The sequence below is a fragment of the Oenanthe melanoleuca genome, chromosome Z (assembly GCF_029582105.1).
Source record: "Oenanthe melanoleuca isolate GR-GAL-2019-014 chromosome Z, OMel1.0, whole genome shotgun sequence".
NCBI classification, from domain to species: Eukaryota; Metazoa; Chordata; class Aves; order Passeriformes; family Muscicapidae; genus Oenanthe; species Oenanthe melanoleuca.
This window is the reverse complement of record NC_079362.1, coordinates 32,288,184-32,312,421: the sequence shown is the minus strand read 5'-3', so window position 1 is coordinate 32,312,421 and position 24,238 is coordinate 32,288,184.

The following is a 24,238-nucleotide window of genomic DNA, read 5'->3' as shown; positions in this document are numbered from 1 at the left end:
TGTTTTGAATAAAAGTTTAAGAGACTAACATGAGTGGAGTCAACAGCCCAGAGCAGTGAGCGACTTAGGAGTGGGTGAGCAGCTTCTTAGATTTTGGTTGCACGTGAACTCACCTTATCAGTGACCCATCAGTGGTCAGGACTTTTGGCAGTGGCACTGAAAGCCTAGTTCCACCACAAAAGCCATGCTGGAGGTGCCATGTCAGTAGAGTAAGGCCCTTGGTCCTTCCCTTTCACAACTGGAACACAAGGCAGCTGCTGAGAAAAGACACAGGCTGGCTAGAGAGGATTTTCACAGCTGGAGATGCAGTTACGACTGGAGTTTTGTGGTCCAAAGCTCTGAGGAAGATGTGCTTTGGGGGGTGTGAACACCTCCTTTCTGCTCTGTGTAGGCAGAAAGTCTCCCACACTGCCTGTTTAATGTTATTCAATAGTGTGTTTCTGCACATACGTAGTGCCTTCCCTCTTTGCCATAAGCTTGCAGGGCAACCCTGCGGAGATCCACCATGGGAGGGAGATGGGAGGCACTGCCTAAAGGACAACAGCACAGCACAGCACACAGCACAGCACACAGCACACAGCACACAGCACACAGCACACAGCACAGCACACAGCACAGCACACAGCACAGCACAGCACACAGCACAGCACACAGCACACAGCACACAGCACACAGCACACAGCACAGCACACAGCACACAGCACACAGCACACAGCACACAGCACACAGCACAGCACACAGCACAGCACACAGCAAACAGCACAGCACACAGCACAGCACACAGCACACAGCACACAGCACACAGCACAGCACACAGCACACAGCACAGCACAGCACACAGCACAGCACACAGCACACAGCACACAGCACACAGCACACAGCACACAGCACACAGCACACAGCACAGCACACAGCACACAGCACACAGCACACAGCACACAGCACACAGCACACAGCACAGCACACAGCACACAGCACAGCACAGCACACAGCACAGCACACAGCACACAGCACACAGCACACAGCACACAGCACACAGCACAGCACACAGCACACAGCACACAGCACAGCACACAGCACAGCACAGCACAGCACACAGCACACAGCACACAGCACACAGCACAGCACACAGCACACAGCACACAGCACAGCACACAGCACACAGCACACAGCACACAGCACACAGCACAGCACACAGCACAGAGCACAGCACACAGCACACAGCACACAGCACACAGCACACAGCACACAGCACAGCACAGCACAGCACACAGCACACAGCACACCACACAGCACAGCACACAGCACACAGCACACAGCACACAGCACAGCACAGCACACAGCACACAGCACACAGCACACAGCACACAGCACACAGCACACAGCACACAGCACAGCACACAGCACACAGCACACAGCACACAGCACACAGCACACAGCACAGCACACAGCACACAGCACACAGCACACAGCACACAGCACACAGCACACAGCACACAGCACACAGCACACAGCACAGCACACAGCACACAGCACACAGCACAGCACACAGCACACAGCACACAGCACACAGCACACAGCACACAGCACACAGCACACAGCACAGCACAGCACACAGCACACAGCACAGCACAGCACACAGCACAGCACACAGCACACAGCACAGCACACAGCACACAGCACACAGCACACAGCACACAGCACAGCACACAGCACACAGCACACAGCACACAGCACACAGCACACAGCACAGCACACAGCACACAGCACACAGCACACAGCACACAGCACACAGCACACAGCACAGCACAGCACACAGCACACAGCACACAGCACACAGCACACAGCACACAGCACACAGCACAGCACACAGCACAGCACACAGCACACAGCACAGCACAGCACACAGCAAACAGCACACAGCACAGCACACAGCACACAGCACACAGCACACAGCACAGCACAGAACACAGCACAGCACAGCACAGCACACAGCACACAGCACACAGCACAGCACACAGCACACAGCACAGCACAGCACACAGCACAGCACAGCACAGCACAGCACAGCACACAGCACACAGCACACAGCACACCACACAGCACAGCACCACACAGGACAGCACACAGCACACAGCACACAGCACACAGCACAGCACAGCACACAGCACAGCACACAGCACAGCACACAGCACAGCACACAGCACACAGCACACAGCACAGCACACAGCACAGCACAGCACACAGCACACAGCACACAGCACACAGCACACAGCACACAGCACACAGCACACAGCACACAGCACAGCACAGCACACAGCACAGCACACAGCACACAGCACACAGCACAGCACAGCACAGCACAGCACAGCACAGCACAGCACAGCACACAGCACACAGCACACAGCACACAGCACACAGCACAGCACACAGCACAGCACAGCACACAGCACACAGCACAGCACAGCACACAGCACAGCACACAGCACAGCACAGCACACAGCACACAGCACACAGCACACAGCACACAGCACAGCACAGCACAGCACACAGCACACAGCACAGCACAGCACACAGCACACAGCACAGCACACAGCACACAGCACACAGCACACAGCACACAGCACACAGCACACAGCACACAGCACACAGCACAGCACAGCACACAGCACACAGCACAGCACACAGCACACAGCACACAGCACACAGCACACAGCACACAGCACAGCACAGCACACAGCACACAGCACAGCACAGCACAGCACACAGCACACAGCACACAGCACAGCACACAGCACAGCACACAGCACACAGCACACAGCACACAGCACACAGCACAGCACAGCACACAGCACACCACAGCACACAGCACAGCACTTTGTGTTGTAAGCTGCACTGAGGTTCCTGCTTGTGATAAATCCTTTGTTGAGCAGCAGCATGGGGCACAGTTTTGGTTTACACAGCACAGTGATTTGGTGTGTGAAGTGTGTGAAAGATCAATATGTGATAGGCACTCTTGGCTGTGTGTGATTAGAAGCTCCATGCCTTGCAGGTCTGGGTGCACCGAGGGCAGCCTGGGGAACCCCTGTGAGGGCACTGGGGCTCCTTCCCGAGCTCTCCGTAGCAGACTGAGGTGATTCCCTGATGGGATAGGAGGAACACTTAAGGGAAAGCAGAGCTGTTGTAAGGGATGTGCAGGGATGAAACCAAATGGTGGTTATTGAGAGCCATAGTTTTGAATTTTTCTCTTGTGGGGTAGTTTTTGGAGGATGGGCTATGCTGTCAATCTCATCTACCTTTTCAATGCATGTAGCATTTCTGAGTGGGCCAAAATGAATCCCTTTTATGAAACCCCCAGAATTTAAAGAAAAAAAGGAGAAACCAACAAAGCAAAAACCCCCCAAACCAAACCAAACCAAACCAAGCCCCAACTAAAAAAATCATAATAATATATCAGGACAGCTGTCTGTCTATTGACTGGAGCCAATAGCTCAGCTACATATAAATTTTACAACAGCTGACTTTCAATAGGCTTTCATTTCAACATCCTACTCAGAAAGTTTTGCTAGTAGAGAGAAAGGGAAACAGAAGGAAACAAAATCTAAGTGACCCCTTTTGTATTGCTGACCTGTTTGAATCAAATCTGGAGCAAAATAGAGGTTGCAGGAGTTCCCATGTCTCATGGCTAAATATCCACAGTGTCTCTGGTACAAAGTTCCCAGGGCAGGCCTCTGCTACTACTTTGACTTAAGCAATGCTTTTTACACTGCCTCCCATAACATCCTCATAGGTAAACTCAGGAAATGCATATTAGGTGAATGGACAGTGAGCTGGATCAAGAACTGCCTGAAATGACAGAGCTCAGAGGGTTGTGACTAGCAGAGAATCCAATGGAGGCCTGCAGTGGTGCAATTCCCCAGGGATCAATACTGGGTCCAGTCTTACTCAGCTTGTTTATCAACACTCAGATGAAGGGATGGCATGAACCCTAGGGCAGCTGGCAGATGATACAAAACTGGGTCAGTGGCTGGCAGACCCAAGGGCTTTGCTGCCACTCAGAGGGACCCTGGTGGGCTGGAGAGCTGGGCAGAGAGAAACCCAATGGGCTTCAACAAGGGCAACTTCAGAGTCCTGCACCTGGGGAGGAACAACCCCAGGCACCAGCTCAGGCTGGGGGTGACCTGCTGGAAAGCAGCTCTGAGGAGAAGGACCTGGTGGACAACAAGCTGTCCCTGAGCCAGCAGAGTGTCCTGGGGACCAAGAGACCAATGGGATCCTGGTGCATTAGGAACAGCATTGCCTGCAGGTCGAGAGAGGTGATCCTGCCCCTCTGCTGTGTCCTGGAGAGGCACATCTGGAGTGCTGTGTCCAGTCCTGGGCTCCTCTGGACAAGAGAGACAGGGAGCTCCTGGAGCAGGTCCAGTGCAGGCCACAGAGGAGATTTGGGGTCTGCAGCATCTCTCTTATGGTAAGACAGACAGAGAAACTGTGAGACCTGGGCCTGTTTATTCTGGAGAAGAGAAGACTGAGATGGGATCTCATCAATGCATACAAATATCTCCAAGGCAGGGGCCCAGAGGATGGTGCCAGACTCTTCTCAGCAGTGCCAGCAACAGAACAAGGGTTAATGGCCATAACCATAACACAAGAAATTCCACCTCAACACAAGGAGGAATTTCTTTACATTGAGGGTGGCAGAGCACTGGAACAGGCTGACCAGGGAGGTGGTGTGTCTCCCGCTCTGGAGATGCTCAAAACCCACCTGGATGTTCCTGTGGCACCTGTTCAGGGTGACCCTGATTTGGCAGGGGCCTGGACTGAATGGTCTTCTGAGGTCCCTTCCAACCCTAAGAGTTTTGTGATTCTGGAAGCACTGGGCAGTCAGGACTTAGCTAGTGTCCACTCCCCACAATTGCAGCCTGACCACTCCATGCACATGGGCTTTGGGCAAAGAACAGGTTTGAAACCTGGCCTTGCTAGCTCCCCTGGTCCTGCAGCAACCTCATTTAAATGCAAAGTGGAGAAGCTCCTCCAAGTTCCTTCTTACTCACTAAAGAGACAGTCATCTGACAAATGTGCCTCAGTAGCAGAATTTTACTGGGTTTTTGATGAAAGCTCTTATCTACAACCATGGTCAACACCTGCAGCTCTGCCTTATCATCCTTGTGGTGGAGTCTGGACAGCTGCTGCCTGTTTTGATTCCTGAGTACAAGTGCAGGATAGAAGTGAGTCACCCTTTCCATCTTTCCTCCACACTGCTGCATCTGTCAGGGTATGTGACACTGTCTGCACTGGATTCCCATCTCAGCAGAAAGGGAGCCAGGAGTGTCACACAGCCTGCCTGAGACTGGGACAGTGGGTTGGGAATTACTGCTCTTTCCTCTTCACTGAATGCTGTAGGGCTGTGCCTGGGGGCTGTCTGCCACCCAAAGGGACACACAACACTCTCCTAGCTCACAGATCAGCAGAGGCAGACAGATGAAGGTCTGACTTTCCTTCTCCATTTTGTGGATAACTTGTGTGGATCCTGCTTGTTTGCCCGAGGGTGAATTTTGCAGAGCAAACATCATGATACCAAAAGTATAACACGTGCTATGTGCCACAGCTAGCAGACAGGTATAGACAAACAAGATATTTAAAGCCTAAAACTCAGATGATAAAATACTAGATGATTAGCGAAGTAATTTTACTCTATTTGTAACAAATGTGCTCATTTGCATGAGGAGTGCAATGAACGTAGATTAGATGAAACAAAAGCACAGAGATTGGGCAGTTTTCCTCTTTCATGCAAAGACTATAATTAGTCTGTATTTTGATATGTGATGGTTTGAAAATATCTTAGCTGAATACAGAGCAAGTGTAGCTTCCCTGGAAGTGTTTCACCTGCTTTTAGATGCTTAAATCGAATGGCTGGATTCTTTTCATCAGAACAATTAGATTATCTTACATTCTTACCTATGATGTTCCCCCCCACCCCAAACCCCTCTGAACATATTGTTTCCCTGGAATGGACTTTTAATTTGAGCCTTGCTTATTCCCACTGAAATCAGGGGTGTTTTGCTCATAGTGCCTAGAGAGCCCTAACCTGCAAATAATTTCCAGTTGCCATCACTGTAGTCTATTACTTGCCTGATGCTGTATTGCTTGAGATTTATGAAGTACTCTTAGAAAATAAAGACCAAATCAGTTTAATTCTTCATTTGAAATGTCAATGTCATGCTGCTTTTATGTAAGCATATGCATATTGAGTATTATTTTCTGAGTGTAATTGCCTTAAGTGCTGTTGATCATGCAAAGAGAATGGTTCATTCTCTAATTCAAGGGTATCAAAAATCCAGATCCTGAAAATGTTTAAGCATGTGGAGAAGGCCTTCTCAAGGGATGACACAGACATCCAGCTACTCTTGTGTTCAAGGCTGGGGTCTGCAGACTGATACTAGGAGAGGCACTCTGCACCTTGTGCCTGAACAGCTCTGGTTGTTGGAGGGAGAGACTTGGCAGGAGAGGAGAAGTGATGAGAACAATTGCAGGCAGGAAAAGAACAGTGTGGATTGAGTGTTTGGAATCAGATGGAAGTAGCCAGATGGGACACAGAAAACACCAGGAAGACAAATGAATAGAGGAAAAAGAGGAAGACTCAAATATGTGAATCCAGTGTCAGGCACTGATCCTTCAGCTTATTGGTGGCAATGTGGAAAAGCTAGGTTGAAATCTGTTTTCAGGTGTTTCTTGAGGGCTTGTGACTAACTTCAATTCACTCTTTTTCTGAATTGAAATGCAAAGAAAACTAAAGGGGACTTGAAAACATAGGCTGGACAAAATGATCAGTGCCGGAAAATTAGTCTAGTTTGAAGACCAGTAGCATTTATAAGAACTGCCAATTAAAACTCCCTACTATTACTGAGAACTCTCCATCTCATGGAACATTCCTTCTATTCCACACTGGATGATTTCTTATGAGCAGCATCCCACAGTACAGTATTGGAGTGCTGGGATCTCATTATATTCAGCCTCACTTGCTGACCAGCAAGCACTTCATGGGATCCTGTCATGATCCCCCTCTGTGCACCTTCAGACCTGCTCAGAGCAATGTGTCTTGGTGTAGTGCAGGTAGAAAGACAGTGAAAGAAAGACATGGACCTAAGCAGATCCACCTAGTGGATCCAGAGAAGAGCCACAAAAATGATCAGAGGGCTAGAACACTTCTCCTAGGCGGATAAGAGGAGAGAATTCAGGCTGTTCAGCCTGGAGCGGAAAAATTTCCTGGAAGACTTACAGCACCATCCACTACTTTAAAGGAGCTTATAGAAAAGATGGGAACAAACATTTTAGTAGGACCTGCAGCAATGGTTTTGAACTACTTCTACTAGAAGGTAGATTTAGAATTAGGAAAAAATTTTTTACTGTGAACATAGTGTTCAGAGAAGCTGTGGATGCCCCATTCCTGGCAGCAGTCAGGGAGAAGAGCTCTGAGCAATCAGGTCTAGTGAACTGTGTTCTGACCCATGGCAAGGGGTTTCGAACTAGATGACCTTTGAGATCCCTTTTAACTCAAGCCATTCTGTGAGTCTAGGGTCCTGTGATTCTATGAAGTTTAAACTAGATATAAGGAAGAAACATTTCCTCATAACGGTGGTGAAACACTGGCACAGGTTTTCCAGGGAGGTGGTGGATGCCCCATTCCTGGAAGCATTTGAGGCCAGATTGGACAGGTCTCTGAGCTGCCTGATGGAGTTGAAGATGTCCCTGTTTATTGCAGGGGTCTTGGGCTACAGGACCTTTTAAGATCCCTTACAAGCCAAATCTTTCTATGATGCCATGAAAATCAGGAATAGGATAGGAAAGCTGTAAATGTAGTGTACAAATATCCACAGGCATTGCACCCTGAGCATTGCTGGAATTGATAGTACAGTGCCATTTCCTTTTTCATGCATGTATGTTTTACAAAACACTCATTTTATGGCTCCTGCTTCACAGAGATGCTTACTCCTTCAAGGTAATGTCTGAAGAAAGATCCTGTCACAGCTTATGAATGAAGGACGGAAGTTGTTTTAAGAAGGATGAAGCCAAAATTCTAGAAAGTGGTTGAGAATTTTCATTGCTTTAAAGAGAGAGAGTTTTACTGGTGAAAGAAGAACACAGCTAATCTGTGAATAGATATATCTCTGGAAACCCCATATTTTCTGAACACAGCCTTCTACAGGAACAGGCAAGACAAGTGGAAGACAGCACCTACATTTGCTTGTTTTGCTTGTTTCTGTGTCACCACTTCTAGCTTTCAGGCAATTCCTACCCTCTCCTGCTTTAACTACAGAAGCTGCTGAGTCCTGAAACTACTCAGCTGCACACAAACCAGCTTGTGGGAACACCACTGCCATGTGCCTCTTTCAGGGTGCATCTCACAGCTTTATGCATGCCTTTCTGTGTATGTATTTGTTCATCTGCTGTGTTTCACACAGCTATGTTGAGAGAAACTAAGCTGTGTTTCTAGAGGAGAAAAAAGCTGTTTGGATTAGTAGTGCTGTGCCTCTACTTTGACAGGGCAATTACTTCCATGTTGGTGTGTTGGCCAAGATGAGGGGACAGTTGTCTGGGTCCCTCCAGCCCTAGGCAGTCAGGAGCTTTAATTGAAGTGTGCTGCTACCCTTGTGGTTTTATCCTGGTTGGATGCAAGGCACCTACCAAAGGCACTCTCTCACTCCTCTCCAACAGTGCACAGGGAAGAGAAAATACAACAAAAGGTTCATGAGTTGAGATCAGGACTGGGAGAGATCATTCACCAAATACTATCACTGGCAAAACGGACTCAGCTTGAGGATAATAATTGAATTTATTACTAGCAAAATCAGAGCAGGATAATGAGAAATGAAGTAAGTATTAAAAAAAACATCTTCCACTCCTCTCCCCTCAGCCCTTCCCAGCTCTACCTCTTTCCCCAGAGGAGCAAGGAGACAGGGAATGGGAGTCAGTTCACTGCATGTTGTTTCTGCTGCTGGTCAGGGACAGGAATTGTTTCCCTGCTCCAGTGCGCCATCCCTCTTACTGGAGAAAGTTCTTCATGAACTGCTGCAACATGGATCATTCTTACACAGGGTGGAGTCCTTCAGGCCCAGTCTGCTCCAGAGTGGGTCCTACACAGGGTCACAATCTTATCAGGAAATCTGCTGCAGCTCCTCTCTCCATGGGTCTGCAGGTCCCTCTTGGGAGCCTATTCCAGCACAGGTCTCCCACGGGGTCACAGCCTCTTCCAGGCACCCACCTGCTCCAGCATGGGGCTCCTTCATGGGCTGAGGGTGGATCTCTGCATCCTCCATGGATCCCCATGTGCTGTGGGTGGATCTCTGCATCCCCCATGGATCCCCATGGGCTGAGGGTGGATCTCTGCATCCCCCATGGATCCCCATGGGCTGTGGGTGGATCTCTGCATCCCCCATGGATCCCATGGGCTGTGGGTGGATCTCTGTATCCCCCGTTGATCCCATGGGCTGTGGGTGGATCACTGGATCCCCCATGGATCCCCCTGGGCTGTGGGTGGATCTCTGCATCCTCCATGGATCCCCCTGGGCTGCAGGGGCACATATGCTTCACCATGGTCTGTCTGTACCATGGGCTGCAGGGGAATCTCAGCTCCAGTGCCTGGAGCACCTCCTGCCCCTCCTTCTCCCCTGACCTTGGTGCCTGCTGAGCTATTCCTCTCATATATTCTCATTCCACTCTTTTCTGGCCACAATTGCATCTGCACAGCAACTTTGGTTTTTTTTCTTCTAAAATATGTTATCACAGAGGCATTGTGATAATTCTTGGGTGTCCCAGCCCTGACCAGTGGCAGGTCCATCCTGGAGCCTTTTGGCACTGGCTCTGTTGTACAGGGGCCACTCTTGTACTGTCCCCACCACCAAAGCCTGCCCACACAAACCCAATACAACCCCCTCCTCCTGACCCTCTTTCCCTTTGTATGAAGCAAGGTGTCCCTGGAAACATCTCACTCCCAGCTGATGTGAAGGAAGGAAGGGCTTGGCAATTCCTGCAGCTCTGTGGAAGCTTTCAACTGGTGCTTTTGCAGGCTAATGTCCTTTAAGCTGGGACTCAGCAGTCCCATCCAGACTTGTGAATGTCCATGCTCATGTGACCACCTAGACAAGAATTATTTCTCTGGTGAGTCTGCTCCTCTGGTGTAACATAGCAACTTTTGCACTGAAAACAACATTTCAGCGGTTCCTTGCAACTGTTGGAGACTTTACTGTCCTGAAGACAACTGTTTTCCAGACCTCCAAGAGAATTTGTGAAGAAAAGGCAAAAATTTTCTTAAATTGGATGAAGTGATCAGGGTTGTCTTGTCCAGATGAAAAGCCTGAAAGAAAAGCAGCACAGACTTTCAAGGTACTGTCAAGAATAGGGTTATCTGAAGGTATGCATGGATCTCCAATGTCTAAGAGGGGAGCAGTTCTGTCAGCTGTTGCCCTCTTGGGTGCCTCCAAAAAAAGCAAGAGGTGAGTTGATGAGATGCTGAAAGATGAGGGTGGAACTTTGGGATGTCATTTCAAAGAGCTAAGGGCTGACAGAGGATGAGACTCCCAAATGAAATGGAAGATGGGGAGCCCTTTATTTCTGTGCTTTACAGAAAGCCACCACCAGTTTCCCAGGTGTGTACATGCTCATTTGTGAGATTTCATTGTTCAGTGTGTGGAGTTCTGGCACAGATGGGTTATGAGGGAAGACAGAGACCCCATATCCCTGAGGAGGGCACTAGTACTTCCTGGAGGCAGCTGTATTTCTGCCTTAGGAGGCTGTACCTCGAGGGCCCCAGCAGGCAGAACGTGGCAGGGAGGGAATGTGTGAGATCCTCGGTGTCACCCTCTGCAGACAGGATGGGCCAGGGCAGTGTTTTGGTGCTTGTGCTGGGGCAATGGCACTGCCACCGTGTGAAGGGGAGTGGCTGCACGAGGGCTGCTGGGCAGGCTGCAAACTCAGCCCTGGTCCTACACAGGCTGATTTCAGTGGATTTGCAGCAGGTCCTTGAAAGCAGATGCATGCCCCCACACACTGTGTAACCCCAGCCCCACACACTCCTGTCTTACAGAGGCTGCCTGGGGACAGAGCAGCTGGAGATGTGCTGTGATGTCTTCTGGAGAAGCGAGCAGCAAGCCAGAAACCAGCCTTTACATTCTCTTGTCTACTGTGTGCTGCCATTAATCCACTTCAGTTTATTTGGCAGCAGCGATCAGAATGAATTAATTTGGGATTTTCAGGCTGTTGAATGTTTTTCCTCAGGCAGCTTTCTGTTGAGTACTGGGCTTTGGGGATTAGCTGCTATTTAAAGCAGCAGTGTGTGAACTTTCCTGATGGCTTGTGCTCTGTCTGTCCAACTGAGACAGAGGAAGAAGTGATGCGTGTGGGTGCTAGGCAGTGCTCTGCCTTGGCTTCTCCATCCCCCGTGGGATTGATCTCATCGAGTTTCTAGGATGTCGGCTTTCAAATCTTCCTGTGTGCTGGGGTCTGCTGTGTGGCAGCCAGTGTTATGCTGGAGACCTGTACAGTCTCGATCTCTCCAGGAACTGAAGATGCTGACAGCCACTTCTCTGGGGCTAAAGCAGCTGTTTTTTTGCTGTTTACCCTTGATGGAGACAATTCTATCAGCTGCTTCTGCTTGGCAGAGCTGCCCCAGTGGACCAGTCTTTGGTGTCAGAAGTAAAGCAGCTCAATAGACTGAGCTATGGAAAGGTGTCAGGGGAGTTTGGGGAGTGGTGCAGGGACGTGAGGAGCTGCTGTGGGAGAGAAGCTGTCCCCGACCAGCTCAGGGCACAAGCAGGAGCCTGTGCCGAGGGTCCTGAAGGCCTGAGCAGGAGCTGCCCCCTCCCCAGCCCAGCACCAGCGTGGGCAGGAGGGACCACTGCAGCTGCACATTGAGGAGGGTGTGCCGTGTTTCCCTGCCTGCCCGAGCATTCCAGCTCGCCATTCTCACCTTTCACACCTGTATGTCCACACCTCCTTCCTACAGATTCTTTGGCTTGGGTGCACACAGTAAGGGTCACAGTGAGAAGAGCCTGGATCTGGAAATTACTTGCTGAGAGGCAGGTGCTTAAAATCTCACATAGAGACTGAGATCTGCAGCCTGACCTTCGGATGGGCAGAGACTATCCCGAAAGGTTTAGTAGCAACCACTTGGAAACAAAACAACAGAACTACCCAAGTAGTTCTGACATCCAGTTTTCAGCTTCTTTTTATGTCCAGCTCCAGTTTTCCTCTCTTTTATATCACAAAGTAGCTTTTGCTTTGCTTTGCAGAGAGAACTTAAAGGCAGAGCCAGGATGAAAAATAGAGAAGGTGCAGTGGGGCTTCAGCTCTTGATCTTGCAAATGCAGTTGTCTGGGATGCTGCAGCACAGGGTCTGTGAGATCCACAGAGGAGGCTGTGTTTGGTCACAGCTGGCCCAAACCTGCACTGGCCAGAACCTGATCGCCAGTCCTGTGTTCTGAAGCTGTAGCTCTGTTTCCTCCAGCAGCTGTAGGAGCAAGCCTTGTACTAACCCCCGTATAGATTTATCCTTTGACCTTACCTGTAACCTCTGGTATAGAAATATGGATCTGTTTTTTGAAACATTTAGATAAAAATCAGTGCTCACCCCCTCACCCCACATCTTCCTATTTTCAAACTAGGAATTTTTAACTGGACAGAAGTATAGGTCTGTGACAAAAAAGATAGCAGCTAGAACTGTCCTGGTGACGGATTTTGTATTTGCAAGTTACTATAGAAAACTTTTCAATCCAGAAATAAATTTATCTGGCACTTGTTTAAATTGGATTCTCTGAAAATAGCATGAGTTATTTTAGAAATCTTTTCTGCCTTGAGCTTCTTAGTACCTATTAGGAAATCTTAAGTGTGCATTCACTATGCTAAAGGAATAATGGAGAACTCAGAGCAACCAGTTCTGTGTGGGATGCTTAAAGCATTAACATATTTTGAAAAGATTATTTCCAAAATAAGATACCTAGAGTTGGAAGTGATCGTAATGTGAAATTCCTGCAGTTGAAAGATATAGAGTGGGAAATGTAGAGAGCCATGTATGTGTTTTGGGTTAGGATTAAGTGTTTATGTGTGCACTCTTCCAGCCTACTGCTATAGTATGATTAATATCCATTCATACATAACAGATTTAAAAGTTATTCACTCTAACACTCGATGTCTGTGGTCTAAGAACTTTACATGGAGATGCTAAACTAAGTTCTGACAACTCAAAAAAAAAATAATGCTATTTGTTATTATATAGCTGGTTTTATTGTTTCTCTTTCTGTACATTGGAGGAAATTTTCCTTTGGGAAATTTCCAGTGGGAAAACTGCCACTGATTCCACAGGAAGGAGAACAACCCTTTGACTGTCTTTATTTTGGATGGAGGAGTGTGTGCTAGAGAAAGCCACATGACACTGGGTGGGGATGCAGAGGGTGAGCTTCTGTCAGATATGGCTTTGGCCACCTAGGAGCCCTGTGGAAATGTTAATATTTACTTCTGTCTGAAAACCTCAGGTAGCTTCAGGATGCCCAGCTGATGTGGTGAAGGAGGACTGGGAGGAAGGGTGGGGGGCAGTTGTATTACAGGCTGGAACATCAGCAGTGTGCAGGAGTATTCTTTTCAGGTTCTGGGAGCTAGTCTGAAAATAAGGAATACTGCAAGGTAGGGACAGCCTGTAGGGATGATGAAACTAGTGCCTGTTTTCTCTGTGAGTCACAGGTCCACCCCTGAAGCTCTCCTTGCAGCATCCAGAAGGGACCCTCCTCTATTTATGCAATCATGTCCCCATTTATGGACCTTTTCCTGGAATGTGTGCTTATAAAGTACTAAATCTCCCCAAACCCCCAACATGCATGACAAAATGTTTGGCTTAAGCCACAGCATGAAAAAACTCTTCCTGCTTGCTTGTACTGCTGCTTGAAGCCATCGATTTAGGCACAACCTGCTACTACTCAGTCCTGAGGGACAGAGGTTTCTGTCCCCTGCTTGGACTGCTGCAGCTCTTTCCTGGTCCACCTCCTTACAGAAAGCTGCTGCTACTCAGTTGATGAATTCACTGCAAACACACACACACACACAGACACACACACAGAATTTTATAGCTCTGCATGGCTCTTAATCCAAAACCCAAAACCTGAGCATGTCTAATCTGCATTTATTATAAAAAGTGATCTGTAGTCGACTGAGTTAATTTCTTTTCCTTGTGCAATGAACTGACAAATGTACTCTTAGAAATGAAGGGTAATGTCTGCACTTGAGGTTTTCTCCTTACTCAAAATTAACTCAGCCCTCAAGCTTCTTTGTGTTGTGTTCAGTGCCTTGCAACAGTGCCTTCATATTTATCAAAGGAAACGTGAGCTTTTTGAGAGTGTCTTGAGTAATAGTCAAGCCAAACAGCTACTGGTGGGTATTAAAATACTTTGCTAGTTAAAAATGTTTGTAGAGCAAACATCTGTTGACAAACGAGAGTTCTGGAAAGGCAGTGAAATGAGTCCAAATCAAATTGAAACCTGTTATGGTCATGTCTCACCTGGCCCACATTAAATGGATCTTGAGAGAGTGTTTGAATAGATCCCTGTGGAACTTGTCATCAAAATGCCTTCTAAATGAAAAGACATTAAGCAATTGTTTGGCTAAAAATGTTTCCCAGGGCTCTTCATGTCCCAGTGCCTCTGAGTGTTTGGTTTCACACTAGTGCTAAGCAAAATCTTTAAATCTGTAGTAAATAAGAACCCTGGAGAAAACACACAATGAGGGAGAAAAGCCCTAGTTGCCTTTGTGGAGTGGTCCTTCTTTCTCAACACTCCCTGATGACAGGCAGGGGACTTAGGTCAGATTTCCAAGCCCAGCTTCACTTTTACAGCAGTTGGAGGCATCCTCTTGTTCGTTTGGACAGAATGCAACCATGGAGCAGAGCTGGGACAGATCCTTTAATGCATTAAACAACTCAACAGCTGGAAATACCTTCAAGTTTTTTCCAGCAACTGGGCACAGAGAGGCAATGTTAATGCACCTTCTTTTCCTTGCAAGGGGCCACCCTGAACTTCACATCAGTGATTGAGACCTCGCTGCTGGATGAAGGAATGACACAGGTTTGGAGACGAGCAGCCTGCCACCTTGGTCAAATCCTGGTTGCCCCAGATGCTCAAGGAACACACATTGGCCATGATGCAGGAATATAAAATGAGGTGGGATCTGGGAGACACTCTTTCCTTCCCATGATGATGTGAAATTGCTGAACTGTGTCAGTGCTCAGTGAATGGCTGCAGCCTGGCACAGCAGGCATGGCAAGGGACCAGGAGCATGGGTCCTCCCTGCAGTGCCACTGTTCTGTGGTGGTGAGGCCATGGCCATAGAACTACTTCCCTCCTTCCTTTTGCTACACAAGGTACAGAGCTTGGGGCTGAATCCTGCTCTGCCCTGGAGAAACTGTCTCTTCCAGGAGGTTCTGGCTGGTTTGGCATATTGCAGTCAACAGTGACAGGGGTGTGCTGTGGCAGGCACCCAGGAGCCCTTCTCAGACTCACTGCTAGTGGGACAAACCCTGCTGACCTGGCCTGGGACGTGTGCCAACATATCCACTGATGGGTAAATCTGCCTTTGTTTCTAGGAAGAGAAGGGATCCTCCTGTTCACTTTAAGGAGACAGATAACAGTAGAATATGGTGCCGGATTTGATCAAGGCATCAGGGAGCACGAAAGAAATTGGAATACTAAGGTTGTGATAAACACAGATAGGAAAAGAATTACTGAGATATGTGCAAAAGAACCTGGAACTCATTTAAGCTGGGTGCAGACAAGCTGGACAGGGTCTTGCCAATGAAGAAGGCAGCCCATATACAGCATGACAGATCTTATGCTGGATATTCACCCAGAGGAGTATCCTAGAGTGGGTCTGGGATGCTAACAGCAGCATTGGGATAGAAATGGAGCAGCAGTGTTGCCTCTGTGCTTGCTGCTGGGGTGACTGCAGCAGAAATGCTGTGTCCAGCCCTGAGCCTGCAGCTCGGAAACGTGCTGCTGATTTGGTGGAGGCTCTGAGAGGGGGGAGGAATACAAGTAGGATACCAGGAAACTTGCTTTTGTAGTGAAACTGTTGGGAGTTCAATTTATTTGAATTATCACCCAGTAGGCCATGGCTGACTTGATCCAAATCTGTAAGTACCTGTTGAAAAGAGAGATGTGATGACAGAGGGCTCTTCAGTGAAGCAGGCAGACAGATAACAAGACCCAGTTGCTGCAGCTTAAAACAAAACAAATTCAAAGCTGAAATGAAGGGCAGCTTTTCCTGTCTGGGTTAATTGAGGGCTGTGGTGGAGTCTCAGTCCTTTTCCAGAGGTTGTCCTTGAACCTCAGCACTCCTGCTACATGGAAGGGGGATTTAGCACACCAGCAATCCCTACCTTGCCATTCATCTGGGGAAGGGTGGCAGGGCAGTGTGGGCTCACCTTAACCCTCACTGTGGCCCAGTCTTCTTCCCAGAGTGACTTGCAGGTGTTGCATCCTTCAAAGTGGAAGAATCACGTAGGAATGCAGCAGCAATGCCTCGCCCCCCTGGCTCATCTCAGGGCTTGCTTTACTGCTGTCTGGGGGCACGGGGCAGGCTGGAGCCCTGGCAGCCTCGATGGTGCTGGTGCTGCAGGAGGCAGTGCCCTGGCATGGGTTGCTTGGCCAGGGGTCTGAGGTGAAGGCACTGCCTCTGTGCCACTTCAGGAATGGAGAGACCATCCAGAAAGCTCTTCCTTAGCCTAGGCAAAGAAGGCCATGGACAGAAGAAGAATGGGCAAGGCATATGGAATTATGAGCATAAAATCAAAGCATGTATGTTTGGACTGTCTATGTTGCCACAACTCTAGATGGTCTACAGAAGACAAACATCATCTTAGACAAACTGAGACTTGCTCTGTCCTGCTTGGGAGTATCCCATCCCCATTTCATGGCAGACAACTCTCCTGGGTTCTAGATTCCATGCTCTGTTGTGTGCACCCTGCAACAGGATAACTTTTAGGGTGCAGGTCTACAAGATGATCATGTCTGGAGACAATAATGGAAAAATGATCCTGTCAGCTGTGCATTTTTCCTCCAAGAAGGAATTAGAATTTAATGAGATCTTTGCTGTCAATCTGGGATCAGAGTCTGGGAGTGAAACAGATAGAGCCTGGAGCTGAGGTGTTGACATGGCTTCGTCTATGGCTGTATTGAAGTACTTTACTGCTATTCCTGCTATTGGATATATTAATGTTTCATAAGACCTTGCACAAAAGCTCAGAGAGGATTTCCTTGCTAGCTGAATGGGCAAATTCTCACTTATAGCTCAATGGGCAAATTTTCACTGTTATGCCAAGGACCTATTCTAGTGTCCAGGCAGCTATGCAGAGCTCTGCCCTAGCATGGAAGTAGCTGTGGAAGCAGTCGATACTGTCTCTGAGACTGTGTGACCTTTTGAATAAAAAGGGAAAGCACAGAGATTTTCTGTGAGCTGCTCTGCTCCACTAGGCAGTAACTCACCACATTTGTTAATAGCAAACTACTGCTCCCTAGCAAAGGATTTTCTGCTCTTTTTGAAATATTCACTGCAACACTGAAATACTCTAAAGAGGAAATTTTTTGTTTGCCAGGAAGAAGACTCATTTGGGTTGAACCTTTCTTCCCTTGGGGGAAGGTGAGAAGGCTGCGGTATGCATGATACAAGTTGCTTTTATACCTAAATTTCATCTGGTTCTAACACATACCGTGGAGATGATAATGAGAAGTGACTGTCTATTACCCAAAGCTATAATGTTCTTCTAACCAGAGGTCTAATGCTGGTTCTTCCTGTGTCATAAACATTTCAGTCTAGTAGCTGCAGACCAGAGTGATGTGCCCTCTGCATGCATCTCCCGTGGCCCCACAGCTGCATATGCCAAATTTGTTTTGGTGGAAAATATGTTTTTCAGTTGTCCAGGTTCCCCCTGGTTTTGGTCTGTGGGGAGATGGCTGCAGCTCCTGGGATTTTCTTTCTCTTTCTTTAGTCCTAGTGCTTCCCATGGTGGCAGCCTTCTTTCTCCACTGATCATGTCTGTGCTGCTTCCCAGGGCAGGGAGGAGACAGCAAGTGCTGGGGCACACTGAGCCCCAGGAGATGCTTGCAGCTTCCTTTCATTAACTCCAGAGGGCCTCTCCTGAGTTTGCAATCCAAATGGCTTTGGACTGGATAGAGGCAAATCCTTCCCTGGTAAACTCTCTGGAGACTGCTTGTGTGCTCAGGGCTGGAATCAGCAGAAAAACTTTCAGTGGCTCCTTATACTTTGAATAAGGCATGGAAAGTCAGGCCAGTAGTGACAACAAGCCAGAGAATGAGTATCTGAGAAGCACAGGGAAAATAGAGAGAGAGAAACAGGATGGCTCTTCTGAGGTCTTTGATATAAAATTCTGTAATCAAAGCCAGAAAGATTTGCTTTCTGTTGTAAAAAAAAGCCAGTTTTATAATGAGTGAGTAGGAGATTTCAGTTCTGACAGGATCGGCTGGCTCTGGGTTTGTAAAACTGTTATGCTTCCAGCTCTTTCACATATACCATCTTTGCTGAAAATGATGTTTGGTTGAAATCTGCCATATTTGGATGTTTGCCTGTAACTCCAGATGTTCAGTGTCCTCATCAGAGTTGTTATGCAGAAATGCAGAATTGGAGCACTGCAGAGGAAGTGGTGTGTTTCATGCAAGTGCCATATTTGCTACACACTGAAATGGATGTGCTGAATCTTTGGTACACAATGCAGAGGAAGATCACTCAGGATCCCAGGGGTTCATTGCACAGTGTTGTCCATGGTGGGCCATGCTCTGTGCAGTGAGCTGGACACAGAAACATAGAACATAGAATGGTGTGGGTTGGAAGGGACATTAAAACATTACCTAGCTCTAAATCCCCCACCATGGGCAGGTGGGACACCTTCCATTAGACCTCGTTTTTCAAAGCCCCATCCAACCTGGCTGTGAACACTTCCAGGGATGGGGCATCCACAGCTTCTCTGGACAACCTGTTCTAGTGCTTTACCACCCTCACAGGGAAGAATTTCTTTCTAATATCTAATCTAAATTATTGTCTTTTAATTTTAAACCATTTCCCCTTATCCAGTCACTGCATGTCCTTATAAAAAGTTTCTCTCCATGCATGGACATGATTTCTGTCCCAGAAAATCCTCCACAAGGAGAAACATGGCAGGCCTGTTTGGGGGGAATATATATGATACTGAATGATTAAAGTGTTTTCATGATTAACAGGATATTGAAAATCTCTACTTCACAAGATAAGAGAGATTGTCTTCCCCCTGAGACGAGGATCTCCCTTTTGCTGGAGAAGTCTATAAATGGAATGGAGGAAATGCTTGACTGGGACCAGAGACCACAGGTCACCCAGCTTCAGTATCCAGTCTTGGACTATGACCAGTGACAAATGCTCTTCTGGACAAGGATAATATGGGAGACAACATCTGGACACAATCTGGCAATTCACCTAAAATCCTGTTCTTGATACCTCTGGCAGCTAAGAGTTGTTGAGAAAAGACTTTTTCCCATTTTGTTTTTAGGCTGCTGCAGAGTTGAGCGGCTCTTGTTCTGTGGCGTGGGAGTAGTGATTTCTGCTGCCCCAGCTCTCCCTCCTCAGGGGAGGTCAGTGCCTCTTGCACAAAGGCCAGGAGTCCTTTCCCTGGCCCTGCTGTCTGCCTCTGGCCCTTTGCCCAGGTGGCCACTCTGGAGCAGGTCACCCTGTGTGAGCACCAGCACTTCCCACTCTTCCCCACCTCTTAATCACCGACCCTCAGAGCACATCACCTCAAGCACCTTCTTCTTCCAGTTGTGCTGTCTTTGCTGACCCTTGGGAAGCAAGCTTGCAAAATGTATCCTATTTGCTGTGAGCTGGAGAGAAGGTAAATTTTAATTACTCTCTGAAACCAATGGGTTGGACAGCTTCCCCCTACAGCCCCTAAATACTGTGCTTTCTGTTCTCTAAATCAGGTGCTTTATTAGAGCCACTGTAGCAGAAAATGAAATGTAAAACTGAATGTAGACTTATTTTAGAGACAGTAGTAGCAGAATTAAGAAGGGAAATATCTTTGACTTACTGAGGGAAGTCATTTGCGAAGAAATTGGAATAGTTAATTAGAGAAAATTATCTCTATCTAATTCTCAAAGGCTAATTTAAATGCTCCAGTCTTTTTCATGAAATGAAGATCTATTTTAATAGCTTAGATTATTATCAAGGAAAGTAACTTTAGTGGTAGCAAAAACTTTCATAAATTTTCCATGAAAAATATTGTTAAAGTGGCATCTGAATATTATGACAGAGATGTAAAAATCATAGTGGGCCTCTTTTTTTAAAATATTATTTTGTTCTTGAAGGGTGAAAGGTTGGAGGCAGGAGGAGGATGGGGAAAAGGATTTATGAAGCTTTTCAAGTTTTCCTGTACACTGTTAGTGCCAGAAACTTTGAGACCAACAGCTGTATCCAAGGGATTCCTGAATTTTAAACTAAATAACAGAATAAACATTTAACCTCTTGACAAAATCCCAGGATTTGTCAGAATGTCAGTAAAAATACTTATCTTATACAGGGGGTATGATATTGCAAGTTCCCAAAGCATGTTGTTTTGTTTGGTTTCAACTAAAGAAAAGTCTTGTGTTGATAAGCTACCCTTCTTCAATTTAATATTTTACTCAGGCTTTCAGTTGTTAAAGTAAGAGCTTGGGAGTAATGTTTGACAACTTTCCCAAAGCAGAATTCTGTCTTTCATCTGCTGAAGACCTTAATAAACCTATTAAGCTACCTTTGGGAAGGATGAATGACATTTACTCACTGGGTAGATAACACAAATCTCATGACAGTATCTGCAGTTACCTAATGAGAAGTCATAGGCTATTTTTTTTCCTTTGGGAGATGCATTTTCTATGTAGTTATGCATCTTCTGCAGCAGGGATACTTTGCTTCATCCAGTAAAAATTTTGCTTTTCCCTGAAATTTTTGCAAAGGAGTGGGACAGATTCTGCCAAGTTTGTCAAAAATAAATATGCAGTGATTTGTATTTTCAGTAGAATAATTCCATTCTGCCAATGTTACAATAACAAACTTGCCTTTATTTCGTTTGGTTGGTTGGTTGATTTGGTTTTGGTTTTGTTTTGTTTGGTTGGTTTATTTTATAACCCAGTTCTGACAATATTGTGTTTTGAAAAACATTTTAAATGTGGACTACTTTCCACAAAAGTGGTCAGTAGTTCACATCTTTCTTACATAAATGTTATGTGGCAGCTTTGAGAGCAGAATACTGACTTGTAAAGTAATTTTTCTACCTACAAGTCTTAATGTTAGGTACTCTAGGGACAGTGAAATTCCATGATGACTCCTTTGTGCCAAGCTGGTGAGAAGGGCATGTACTGTTCTGATGACTTCTATTCCAGCTGTTTACTAGCATCTAGCCCACAACTTCTGTAATCAGGATCAAAAACAGTATTCTTCTTAAATTACCAGCAGGAGTTACAAGAAAGCAATCAGCACATTCAGTCCTGCTTTCAGGCAGAGATTATCCTTCAGCTTCATTGGAGGCTGGAAAGAAACAACCTACCAGCGGCTTACTTGATAATAACCCAATGCCCAAGACTTTTGTGTCTTTCCGTGGAGCAGTGGACGCTGGCCAAAGGATTTTAGCAGGGTACATCACTGGAGTTTTCTGTGGTACACTGTATTTACAAGTGCAATTAAATACTTTTGGAAGGGATTATACAATAGCACATGGGACACGTGGTAAGTAAAGCCAGATTCTGATCTCATTTCTATTAACTTTAATGTGGAGCAAATGTAAGAATTTAAGCAAAGATAGTTCATCTGCAGTACTGTACAATCTGAGTGTCAGTTTGCTCCAAGCTGCCGCACGCCTCAGTCCATCCCCCCAGCCCTCTTCCCAGTGCTGGGGCACTCAGCCAGCTGCCAACCAGCTGTGCTGGCACAGGAGGGGGGGTGTTGTCTGAAGGATCACGTTTCTTGGCCCTTTGTTTGCTCTCTGGCTTTGCAGAGCTCTGAACCCACCAGTGCAGACGCCTGCAGCAGAGTCCTTCCAGCTGTCCCCATCGGAGGGCACGTCAGCAATGTGGCTGTGCTCAAAATTATGGCTTCGTGCATCCTCTGTGTGCATCTGTGGTGCCCTAAACCTGGCAGTACAAACAGCCGTGGGGAAAGGGAGCTTGCAGGGGTAGGATGCAGCTGCAAAGGCAGAAGAAGACAGAAAAGTCTGAAGTGGCATGGCAGAGAAGAGGTGGGCAGACTGGCTATGAGGTGTAAGGACAGAGTGTCGGTTCTTCGAAAGGCTAGTGAAGGAGAGAGGCAGACAACATTAAAGTGGCTTGGATCGGTGTGGAGAGCTTTCAGTGAACAGCCCAAAGGGAGAAGGGGAAGTCTCTCCTGCTATTTTTAGCCAAGCAGCTGAATTACTGCACTTGCCTGCCCGCGGGGGTCAGGCAGTAATGGAAACCACCCTCTGAGCAGCGCTGAGCGGAGCAGGGCTGTGCTTTGCCTGCTGCAGGGCTCATCTCCAGGAGCTGGGACAGCAGCACAGGCCTCCCTGGGCTGGAGCTCAGGCAAGGAAAATGCTAAGGGCTGGCCACCCCAGGGAGCAGGCCATGGAGGGGGCAGGTGGCCCTCCCCTCCTGCCTTCTGGAGCAGCGTGTGCTCCGACCCACAGGGTCCCGTGAGCCCAGCCAGCCTCCAGCCCTGCTCTTGGAGCAGCCCCTGCGCCTGGGAGCTTGTGTGGCACTTCATTTGGGTGTATTTGGTGAATCCTCAACTATTGAGAGAGACTTTCTTCCTGATTCATCATCAAGCACCTTGTTCTTTTCCAGAGGGCAATTCGGTGCAGCTAAATTAGGTTCCTGCCTTGCTTTGTGCTTTGACAGAGCCTTTTTCTCTGTCTAATGACTGCAGAGTACATACTTCCAGCTCACATGCTTAAGTTAGGTTATGTTGTGTATGTACTACTGATTATTCCTGGCCTTGTTGAGGTGGCATCATCTCAGAAATACAGATCAAGGATGTGCCTAGCTGAGCAAAATAGAATGGGAGATGATGTATAAGGCTGAGGGTGACAAAGGAAGAAAGAAAATCAGAGGAGTCCTGACATGAGTGTTAATAACACTTTAAAAGGCTTGAGTTTCCTTCTCTGCAGGGAGTCCTCGGTGTTGTATTCTCAGGAGCCGTTTTCACTGATGGTGGTTCATGGGGAAGTATGAAAAATCAGTCCATTGTACAGATATTTTTTTAGTTTTTTTTACTTTAATTTTTTTTCTTTCATCACAACCCTGAAGCTGATGTTTGGGGAAGAAACAGATGAACTGGCATCACCTTTTCATCCTTTAAAGGTCTATGAAGCGAAGAGGAGGTGAAATGTAGGAGGTAATTCACCACTGCCAAGATCATATCTTTTATGCGGAACATGGCCATCAGGTTTCATTTTTGGTTTTGCATTTCTGAGTTATTATCCAGAGGGTGGGCACAAGGGGTCCACAAAGGATGGGGGTTTCATGCCTCTCTGTTGAGGTGACCCTTTGCAGTTCAACTTGTGTTCTGTGAAAAGCCAGACTTTGCTGGGCATGTGTGGCTTGGAAGCACGGGTTATTGCACTGCTGCTAGTGGTGCCCGAGGAAGGGGCAGAGCTGATTCATCCCCTACAGATTAAGAGAGGTGTGAATGCAGTGAACACAACCTAAAGGGGCAGAATCTAGTGAGAATGGGCCCTATCAGCATCACAGGGCACCCATGGGGGCAAAATGAGCCATCTCGTCCTGCTGGGTCTGGTGTCATTGCTTAGTTTGTATTTGTGGGCATTATATGGTGGCATGGCTTAGGGTGAGAACAAATGCTGTGCCCAGAAGCTGCATGGAGGGAAGAAGGATGAGCTGGTGCTGAGCTCCAGCAGAGCAGGGCAGCCCCCTCCCTTGCCCAGCTGTGATGCTGTCCCTGATGTCCCAGGACACGGGTGGCCATCCTGGCTGCCAGAGCACTGGTGGCTCATGTTCAGGTTGCCATGGACCAGGACCCCCAGATCCCTTCCCATGACACTGCTCTCCAGCCTCCTGTTCCCTAATCTGTCCATACATCCATGGTAACCCTGTCCTGTGTGCAGAATCAACACCTCCCCTTGTTAAATGTCACACAGGTGGTGATTGCCCAGCCCTGTAATTTGTTAGGTCTACCTGCAGAACATTTCTTCCTT